This window comes from Capra hircus, chromosome 7 (genome assembly GCF_001704415.2).
Source record: "Capra hircus breed San Clemente chromosome 7, ASM170441v1, whole genome shotgun sequence".
Classification (NCBI taxonomy): domain Eukaryota; kingdom Metazoa; phylum Chordata; class Mammalia; order Artiodactyla; family Bovidae; genus Capra; species Capra hircus.
The window spans coordinates 14,672,044-14,681,300 of record NC_030814.1 but is presented as its reverse complement, the minus strand read 5'-3'; the positions used below and the strand labels follow the sequence as shown (position 1 = coordinate 14,681,300).

Below are 9,257 nucleotides of genomic sequence, written 5' to 3'. Positions count from 1 at the left end.
GGGAATTCCTCTTCTGTATTCATTAATTAGGATAGAAAATGGTTGAAAGGTCCTTTGGAAACCAGTGTGGTTTGGAAAACATTTACAAGCATATAAATGAATAATAAACTCTGGACCAGCAAAGCTATGACCAACGACCTTCAAAATCTTGGAAAATATTAAACTTAGTAACATCTCTTGAATTTCTGAATTGTTAGTAGAATCAGTAGGCAAATCAGAAAATGTTCAAATAGCTAGAAATAGGTCTGAGACTAACCTCAGTCTTAAAAGTTCTGCAACGTGAGTCTTTTGAAATCAAAAGGAACAATAAGGAGTAATATTGAATTACTATGTCATCGGTCACATGTAAGACCTCTCATACCTCCCAGATGTATGGTCTTCTGACCAGAAATGGAGTGACTTTGGGGATATTATCTCTGTTTCACACCATTGGATAAGGATATCACGTTACTGCACTCTGGCTGTGTAAGACTTTAAAAAATCCTCAAGAAGTGAAGATTAAAAAAAAAATCAATGTCAAATGACTCATAGAAGCATTATTTTTAGTGGTCTGCTGCTGTCATGTCACCCTAAGAGGAAGCTCTTCATATTCGGTCAATATGATGACACGGAACCATTCTGAATTTTATGTGAAAAATACCACAGAACTTCCATTATAATAATCCTTGATTGGTCCCATCAACAACTAACATTTGCAGTTAAAGTAAAGGCAAACTCTGTTCTCCCTCATTTGTATTTTCTCATAAAATATATATGAAGACCATCACAGCAAATGTCAGAATATCACCCTTTTAAAAATTCATCAGCATTGACTCACACTGTTCAAAATCGAATAATACATTGAATGGCTGAGAAAATCAGCAAAACTTGAGAGTCAAAGTCTAGAGACAATACACTTAATCCTGTTTGAATGGACCATGCAATCCTTATATCTTGCCAACTGTTTGAAAGTAAAAAAGTGAATAATGAGAATGTATATTCTGTACTTAGGTTCTTAAATGTTTAAAATTGCATATAGTATAGATTAATTGACACTTTTATCATTACAGTGTAATGGTCTTTGTCCTGAGTAATATTCTTTGCTCTGAAATCTACCTTGACATTAATACAGTCATTCCACTTTTCTTTCAATTAGTGTTAATGTGTTCCATTCATTTACTTTTTTTTTTTAAGGGGTGGGGCTCACTTTATTTTTGAAAAGCCTCAGGAGTTGTTCTATTATAAAGCGACATGGCTGAACAAATAGGAGACGGACTCTCCACTGTGAGTTCTCCTGATGGCTTCCGCGAGGATCATGGAGATGTCAATCACCTGTATTTTGGAGCAATGCTTCATCTTATCCTCCTGAGGTATGGTATTGGTGACTACTACTGCTTCAAAGCATGCATTATTAATACGAGAAATGGCTGGGCCAGAAAAGATTCCATGAGTCAGGATACCATAAACCCTGGTGGCTCCAGCTGAGAGAAGTTTGTCAGCTGCATGGCAGATTGTGCCACAAGTGTCAGCCATGTCATCCACGAGGATGGCCACACGGTCCTTCACGTCCCCTACTAGCACCATGCGGTCCACTTCATTGGCCTTCTTCCGTTCTTTGTGAATCAAGGCAAAGTCCACATTCAACCGCTCTGCGATGGAAGTCACTCTCTTTGCCCTTCCAGCATCAGGTGAGACAATTGTGCAGTTCCTCCACTCAGAGATGTTCTCCCTTATCCGCTTGAGGACCGCTGGCTCTGCATACAAATTGTCGACTGGGATATCAAAAAAGACCTGAATTTGAGAAGCATGAAGGTCCATGGTGATGATATGATCCGCGCCTGCTACAGAGAGCATATTTGCAACCAGCTTGGCTGAGATTGGAGCCCGGCTCTTATCCTTCTTATCCTGCCGGGCATAAGGGAAGCATGGGATGACTGCAGTAACCCGGCTGGCTGAAGCAATCTTGCAGGCATTAATCATAATCAAAAGTTCCATGAGATTGTCATTGATTTCACCACAGCCACTCTGAACAATGTAGACATCCTCTCCACGAACACTTTCTCCGATTTCCACACAGGTCTCCTGGTTGCTGAATTTCTTAGTCACCACCTTGCCCAGTTCCAGGCCCAGGGGGTCGGCAGTCTTCTGGGATAGATCCTGGTGGGAGCTCCCGCTGAAGATTTTGATGTTCGGCATCTTGGCCAACTACCCTAGGCTCTCTTTGCTTAACGATCACTGCTGCTGCCGCCGAGACCCGAACCGAGTGGGCCCAGAGACTCAGTACTAAGCACTCGCGTCTCTACTCTGCCATCTTACATTCCGGCCCGGTGCGCCCATTCATTTACTTTTAACTTGTTCGTGTCTCTATAGTAAAAGTTTGGTCTTCCTTTTTTAAGCTATCTAACAATCTCCACCTTTAATTAGTGTTTTTATACCATTTATATTTAATGTGAACATTGATATCATTGGGTTTAAATCTATCACCTTGATTTTTTATTTCTACCCATCTCTCTTTGTTCATTTTTTCCTTTTCCTTTTCTCTGCCTTGTCATAGGTTAACTGAATATTTTTATTATTTAATTTTATCCTTTTTTGGCTTATTATATATATCTTTGTTATTTTAATGGTTGTTTTATGGTTTATAGTATCTATCTTTATCTTATTACAGTGCACCTTTAATATTTATAAAATTAAAATCTTTTAACAGTTTAGTCCTATTTTTCCCTTCTTTGCTTTTATCCTCTTGTTGGCATAAAATTTACACAGATATTATAAACTCTGCAGTAGATCATTTTTGTTTTTGTTTCAAACAGTTTGCTATTTTAAAATGAAATTTAAATAATAAGAAAAAACTCAGCCCACATAAGTTACCATTCCTGGTGCTTTTTATTCCTCTGTACAAATCCAGGTTTCCATCTGGTATCATTGTGCCTCTGCTTAAAGGATCTTCTCTAACATTTCTTGTGGTGCATATCTGCTGTTGATGGATTTTTTTCAGGTTTTGTAAGTCTTAAAAAACCTTTATTCCATCTTTTTATTTTTCTCTCAGTATTTTTTATCAATAGACTTTACTTTTAGAACCATTTAAGATTTATAGAAAAAAAAAACAAGTACAGAAAGCTCTCATATATCTCTCTCTATCGTTTCCCCTATTATTTATATCTTACATTAGTGTGGCATATTGGTTACACTAATAAAACAATATTGGTATGCCATTATTAACTAAAATCCATGGTTTATTCACAGTTCCTTAGTTCTTACCTAATGTCCTTATTCTATTTTAAGATCCCGGCCATATACTTATAGGTTTCCTTAGACTCAGTTTCTTAGACTGTCCCTATTTTTGATGACCTTGACAATTTCGAAGAAGAATAGTAGGACGCAGCTGCATGTGAAATTGTCTGATGTTTTCCCTCATTATTAGACTGGGGTTATGGGTTTTCGGGTACTTCCCCAGTGGTTCAGCAGTAAAGAATCCCCCTGCAACGCAGAAGACACAGGAGACGCGAATTGGATCCCTGGGTCGGGAAGATGCCTTGGAGGAGGGCGCAGCAACCCACTCCAGTGTTCTTGCCTCGAGAATCCCCATGGACAGAGGAGCCTGGTGGGCTACAGTCCCTGGGGTCACAAAGAGTCAGACACGACTAAAGCAACTTGGCACACACACATGGACTTTAGGATTTTAAAAGAAAGAGCACAGAGGTAAATTAATATTTTTGTTACGCGGTGTTTTGATCACTGGCTGAAGTAGAGTTTGTCAGGTTTCTCCAATGTAAGATTCCTCTTCCTTCTGTCTTTCCATGCTGTATATTTTGAGAGCAGATCATAAGGCTCAGAGCTGGGGGTTATGCTCTGTCCCCTTTAGGAGGGAGTATCTGTGTAATTCTTCTATATGAGACGTTTGTCTCTCCTTCCTTATTTATTTATTTTTCAGTCATTTGCATAAGTATGTGCTCATGAATGTCGGTTTTATATTTTGGATTATAATCCAATGCTACTCTATTTTGTTGTTTGAAGCGTTCCAGCTCCGGCTATCAGGAGCTCTTTCAGCTGGCTCCTGTGCCCCTTTGCCATTCATCAGTGTCATCCTTTATCTGTTTTTGAGCACTTATTTATTTCTGGCACTACAAGCTGACAAACCACTCTAAGCTCATCTTGTGTTTTTCCTGCCTAAGTCCTAAAGACAGCCATTTCTCCAAAGAGCCCTGTTTCCTTTTCTCGGAGGATGGCATTAGAAACCAAGGTCTGGGTGCTAGGTATGCTCATGCTAAAGGGGTGTCATTTTGTTTAGATCCTCTCAGCTGACAAAGCAATATGAGTGTGTGTACTGACGTGTATCCACATGTGCTGTCTAGACATGTCTGTATATATTTCTAAATGTAATCATCGGTATCTATTGTCAATTAAATTGAGTTCTTACTGATATCTTTATTACAAAATGGATCATTCTAGCCCACTCTTTTGGCTGATCTATATCTTTTTCCTCAAACAGTGAAAAGCCTAGATCCCACCATCTGCCATCTGTTTACTTAATTTTTAGTTCCAGTAATGTGTTCATTGGAAGGACTGATGTTGAAGCTGAAACTCCAATACTTTGGCCACCTGATGCAAACAGCTGACTCATTGGAAAAGACCCTGATGCTGGGAAAGATTGAGGGCAGGAAGAGAGAGGGACGACAGAGGATGAGACGGTTGGATGGCATCACCGACTAGATGGACATGAGTTTGGGTTGAACTCTGGGAGTTGGTGATGGACAGAGAAGCCTGGCATGCTGCGGTTCATGGGGTCGCAAAGAGTCGGACATGACTGAGCGACTGAACTGAACTGATATGCATAAAGCAGAGTCAAAATTGTTAATACATACACCCATGTGGGGCGAATAAAACTGTATCGACTAGAGTCAGTACTTCTGTGCAATTCTTTTAGCCTTTAGTCTTAAAAAAGCCCCTCCATTTCCACATTTTTTTAGGTCAGCACTTTTTCCTTCACCCCTTTCTTTGAGTCTGTTTCATACGTTTGTAATACACTTAGGTTCTCTTGTAATAAACTGCATTTTTCCCTGGGATTCCCTGAACCAGGGGGAATAAATGATTTTTTCATGTGTATAGATTAAGTTTTGCTCTTTGTATTTTAACATTCTATAGGTTTAACAAACACATGTCGATGTATCCACTCTGACAGCATCATAATGAACAGTTTCATCTGTGTTTTACTTCTTCCATGTTTTACCTTTTCAATTTTGTCTTCTCCTCCAAACTCCTAACCAGTGATTTTTTTATTGTCTCTATAGCTCTGCTTTTTCCAGAATGTCATCTCATTTGAATTAGTACATAACACTATATAGCCATCTCAAACAATTTCCCTTACTTAGCAATATTATTTAAGGCTCTTCTGTGACTTGTTAATGGCTTAATAGGTCATTTCTGAATTATATGGTTGAATAATATCCCATTGTATGAATGTACCAAAGTTTATCTGTTTATCTATTGAAGACCATCTTGGTTGCTTCAAGATTTGGGCATTGATTATCCAATTGCCATAACCTTCATGTGTGGACATGCTTTAAACTCAATTAAGTAAATACTTAACTCCTGGATAATATGTTAAGATAAAATTGTGTTTAGTTTTGTAAGAAACTGTCAAACTGTTTTTCAAAGCGGGCTGCATTTTGCATTCCCACCAGCGACGAATGAGAGTTCCTGTTGATGCCCCACCGCCTTGGAGAGTGTCGGCTTCTGGATTTTAACGTTCTAATAGGTGTGCGGTGGTGTGCGACTGCTCTTTTCATTTGCAGGTGTGACAAATGAAATTGAGCATCTTTTCATATGTTCACTTGCCAAATGTGTGTCACACTCATCACCACAGTCAGCAGCAGTTAGCCAGGTCAGTCTTAGTAAGAGGAAGTCCAGATTGTTCAGCCCATATACGGTTTTATCCATGCCACTATGTCACTTATCTGATGCTACTTATCTCAGAGGCCTACTGAGCAAGCCTTGAGCAAGCATTGTCTGGGGAAAGAGGCTGACTGACATGCCAAACGTGTCCTTGTCTTCATCTGACTAAGAGCCTCCTCTGGAGTGAATGCCCTTTGCTGACCTTTTACTTGGTTCACAAATGTCTTCACCGTTTGAGTGATCACACCATCATGATTATCCGGGTCATGAAGCTCTTTTTTGTACTGTTCTGTATTCTTGCCACCTCTTCTTAATATCTTCTGCTTCTGTTAGGTCCATACCATTTCTGTCCTTTATCGAGCCCGTCTTTGCATGAAATGTTCCCTTGGTATCTCTAATTTTCTTGAAGAGATCTCTAGTCTTTCCCATTCTGCTGTTTTCCTCTATTTCTTTGCATTGATCACTGAGGAAGGCTTTCTTATCTCTCCTTGCTATTCTTTGAAACTCTGCATTCAAATGGGTATATTTTTCCTTTTCTCCTTTGCATTTCACTTTTCTTCTATTCACAGCTATTTGTAAGGCCTCCCCAGACAGACATTTTTCTTTTTTGCATTTCTTTTCCATCGGGATGGTCTTGATCCCTGTCTCCTGTACAATGTCACGAACCTCCGTCCGTAGTTCATCAGGCATTCTGTCTATCAGATCTAGTCTGTAAATCTATTTATCACTTCCATTGTATAATCATAAGGGATTTGATTGAGGTCATACCTGAATGGTCTAGTGGTTTTCCCTACTTTCTTCAATTTAAGTCTGAATTTGGTAATAGGAGTTCATGATCTGAGCCACAGTCAGCTCCTGGTCTTGTTTTTGCTGACCATATAGAGCTTCTCCATCTTTGGCTGCATAGAATATAATCAATCTGATTACAGTGTTGACCATCTGGTGATGTCTGTGTGTAGAGTCTTCTCTTGTGTCAAGCTCTTTATCAGTGCTTATTAGAAAGTCAGAAGTTGTTTCTCAAAATTTAAAAAGAAAAATGTTTTTCAGAACGCTATTTGCTCCCAAATCCTAGGCTTCACTGTGATTCTCTATTGGGGCTTGCCAGAGGTTCATATGCCATCCCTCATTTGCACATACCATGAATATTAGTGGATCTCAGGTCATGGTGCAGATTGCCTTTTTAGACTCTAGGTGGATCAAAGCAGCAGATTCAGATGTGGCATATATTGCCTCCAAAATCCAAAAAGTCCATCAAACATCACACCTCTTTTTAGTGGCAGGGATATAAGGGGCAGAAACTGGTCTTTCATCTTAGAGTAGATATTTCAACACTCCCAGGACCACTGAACTCTCAGGAATGTCACTGAAGTGGGGGGCTCCTGAATCATCTTGGGGTTATTGCCTATTATCCTCCTAAGTTCTCAGAGGTCTTCCTAAGTCATCTGAAGTGCTTGATATTTTCTGCACATCAGTTCCAAGTAGCACATGTCATCAGAGTCGTGAAACAGTGTGTTCCATGACACTGACATCATGGAATGTCAAAGTAATCAAGGACTTTCTAAACTGTATTACAGCAAGAAGCAGGAGAACTGACACAGCCCTAGGGCAAGGCTGTGAAAGTAATCTGTGACAAACCAGACAAAAGCAAACTGCTCCAGGTGGTCTTTACAAATGCCCATGGGAAAAAAGAATTTTTAGACTGAAGCTGGAAACCAAGTGCCTCACACCATATGGTTTGATCTAGGAGAGATACTGCCCCCAGGCAGGAACTGGAATCGGAAGTCACTCCCTGATTAAGTTTATCATAGTACATAGTCTTTCTCCAAGATCCGTCCTACTTTTGAACAAGTTCAGTTCAGTCGCTCAGTTATGTCAGACTCTTTGTGACCCCATGAACCTCAGTATGCCAGGCCTCCCTGTCCCTCACCAACTCCCAGAGTTCAACCCAAACCCATGTTCATCGAGTCGGTGATGCTATCCAGCCATCTCATCCTCTGTCATCCCCTTCTCCTTCTGCCCTCAATCTTTCCCAGCATCAGAGTCTTTTCCAATGAGTCAGCTCTTTGCATGAGGTGGCCAAAGTATTGGAGTTTCAGCTTCAACACCAATCCTTCCAATGAACACCCAGGACTGGTCTCCTTTAGGATGGACTGGTTGGATCTCCTTGCAGTCCAAGGGACTCTCAAGAGTCTTCTCCAACACCACAGTTCAAAAGCATCAATTCTTTGGCACTCAGCTTTCTTTATAGTCCAACTCTCACTTCCATACATGACTACTGGAAAAACCATAGCCTTGACTAGATGGACATTTATTGGCTTGAACAAGTTAAACAGGTAAATTATATAGGGTAATGATAGTTCATGACCCCTGCTTCTTTAAGGTCTCTGATGGTGTTAATATCAGCAGGTTCCCATGTTGTTTTTTGGTTCACTACCTTGGTAGGAAGTAGAGGAAATTCCAGGGTCTGAAATCCAGTGTGGGGATTCCATCCATTGCTAAGCATGTCTATCCCAATTATATATCAAGAACTGGAGAAATAAACACAAGGTGAGTCCTTTGGCCTACGTGGTCACTGTTAGACTTAAGATGTCATCTGTTACCTGCCGGGGTCCAGCCCCAGTGGATCCAGGGAATTCGAAGGGTGGACGGCGTTGGCGTGGAAAGACTTGTTTATTTATTAATATAAGATTAGATTAAGAAACTATAGCATAGTAAGAAGATTAAGTGGAGGAAGAGGGCTGAATAGCTTGGTTTACGCGGAAGGCCAATAAAATTCCAGACAAGGAATTTGCACCATCTACGTTGGGCCACCGGCGCCCGCTTGAATATCTAAGGGTGCCTCGCCTTACGCTCCCTTTCGTGCGAGTCTTAACAGCCAGGGCAAGTAAGTAGACCTGGCGAGCCTCCACGCCCCAGGTGGAGATTCAGCCTGAAGTTAAAGTAAAGAGCAGAGAGAGGGAAAGGGAGAGAAGAAGAAAGAGAGAGAAAGACACGGGGGGAGCCAGAGTCCCAAGAAACCAGGCTGAGAGACTAGTTCGAGAAACTGGTCCGAGAAGCTGGCCCCATCCTTTATTGTTCAGAAGGCCTTTTATACTTTTGATAAAACATGGAGATCAATGGATAACACAAAATTATGTAGCGTTTGCAGCCCAGACTCTTTCTGCACATCATTTTGTATACAAAAGGTCTCAGGTGATTTACATTATCTTCTGGCCAAGAGGCTTGTTAACACTTTTTGGCTCTCTTCCTTAATGAATGTTAATTTTGTTTCCCCTGAAGTGTTTTTCTTTAATCTGCATCTTCTTAAAGCATTAAAGTTACATCTCTATAGAACAAAGGTGCAGTGGGATATAACAAAGAAGGTACTTAACTCAAAGATCTAA

The 9,257-nt window shown here is 40.4% G+C and overlaps 1 pseudogene across 1 annotated transcript; it reads right to left on the bottom strand.

The window, feature by feature from the left end:
* On the bottom strand, positions 1,177–2,306 carry LOC102184716 (annotated as a pseudogene). Its single transcript, XR_001295934.2, has one exon. The product of XR_001295934.2 is annotated as a ribose-phosphate pyrophosphokinase 1 pseudogene (transcript).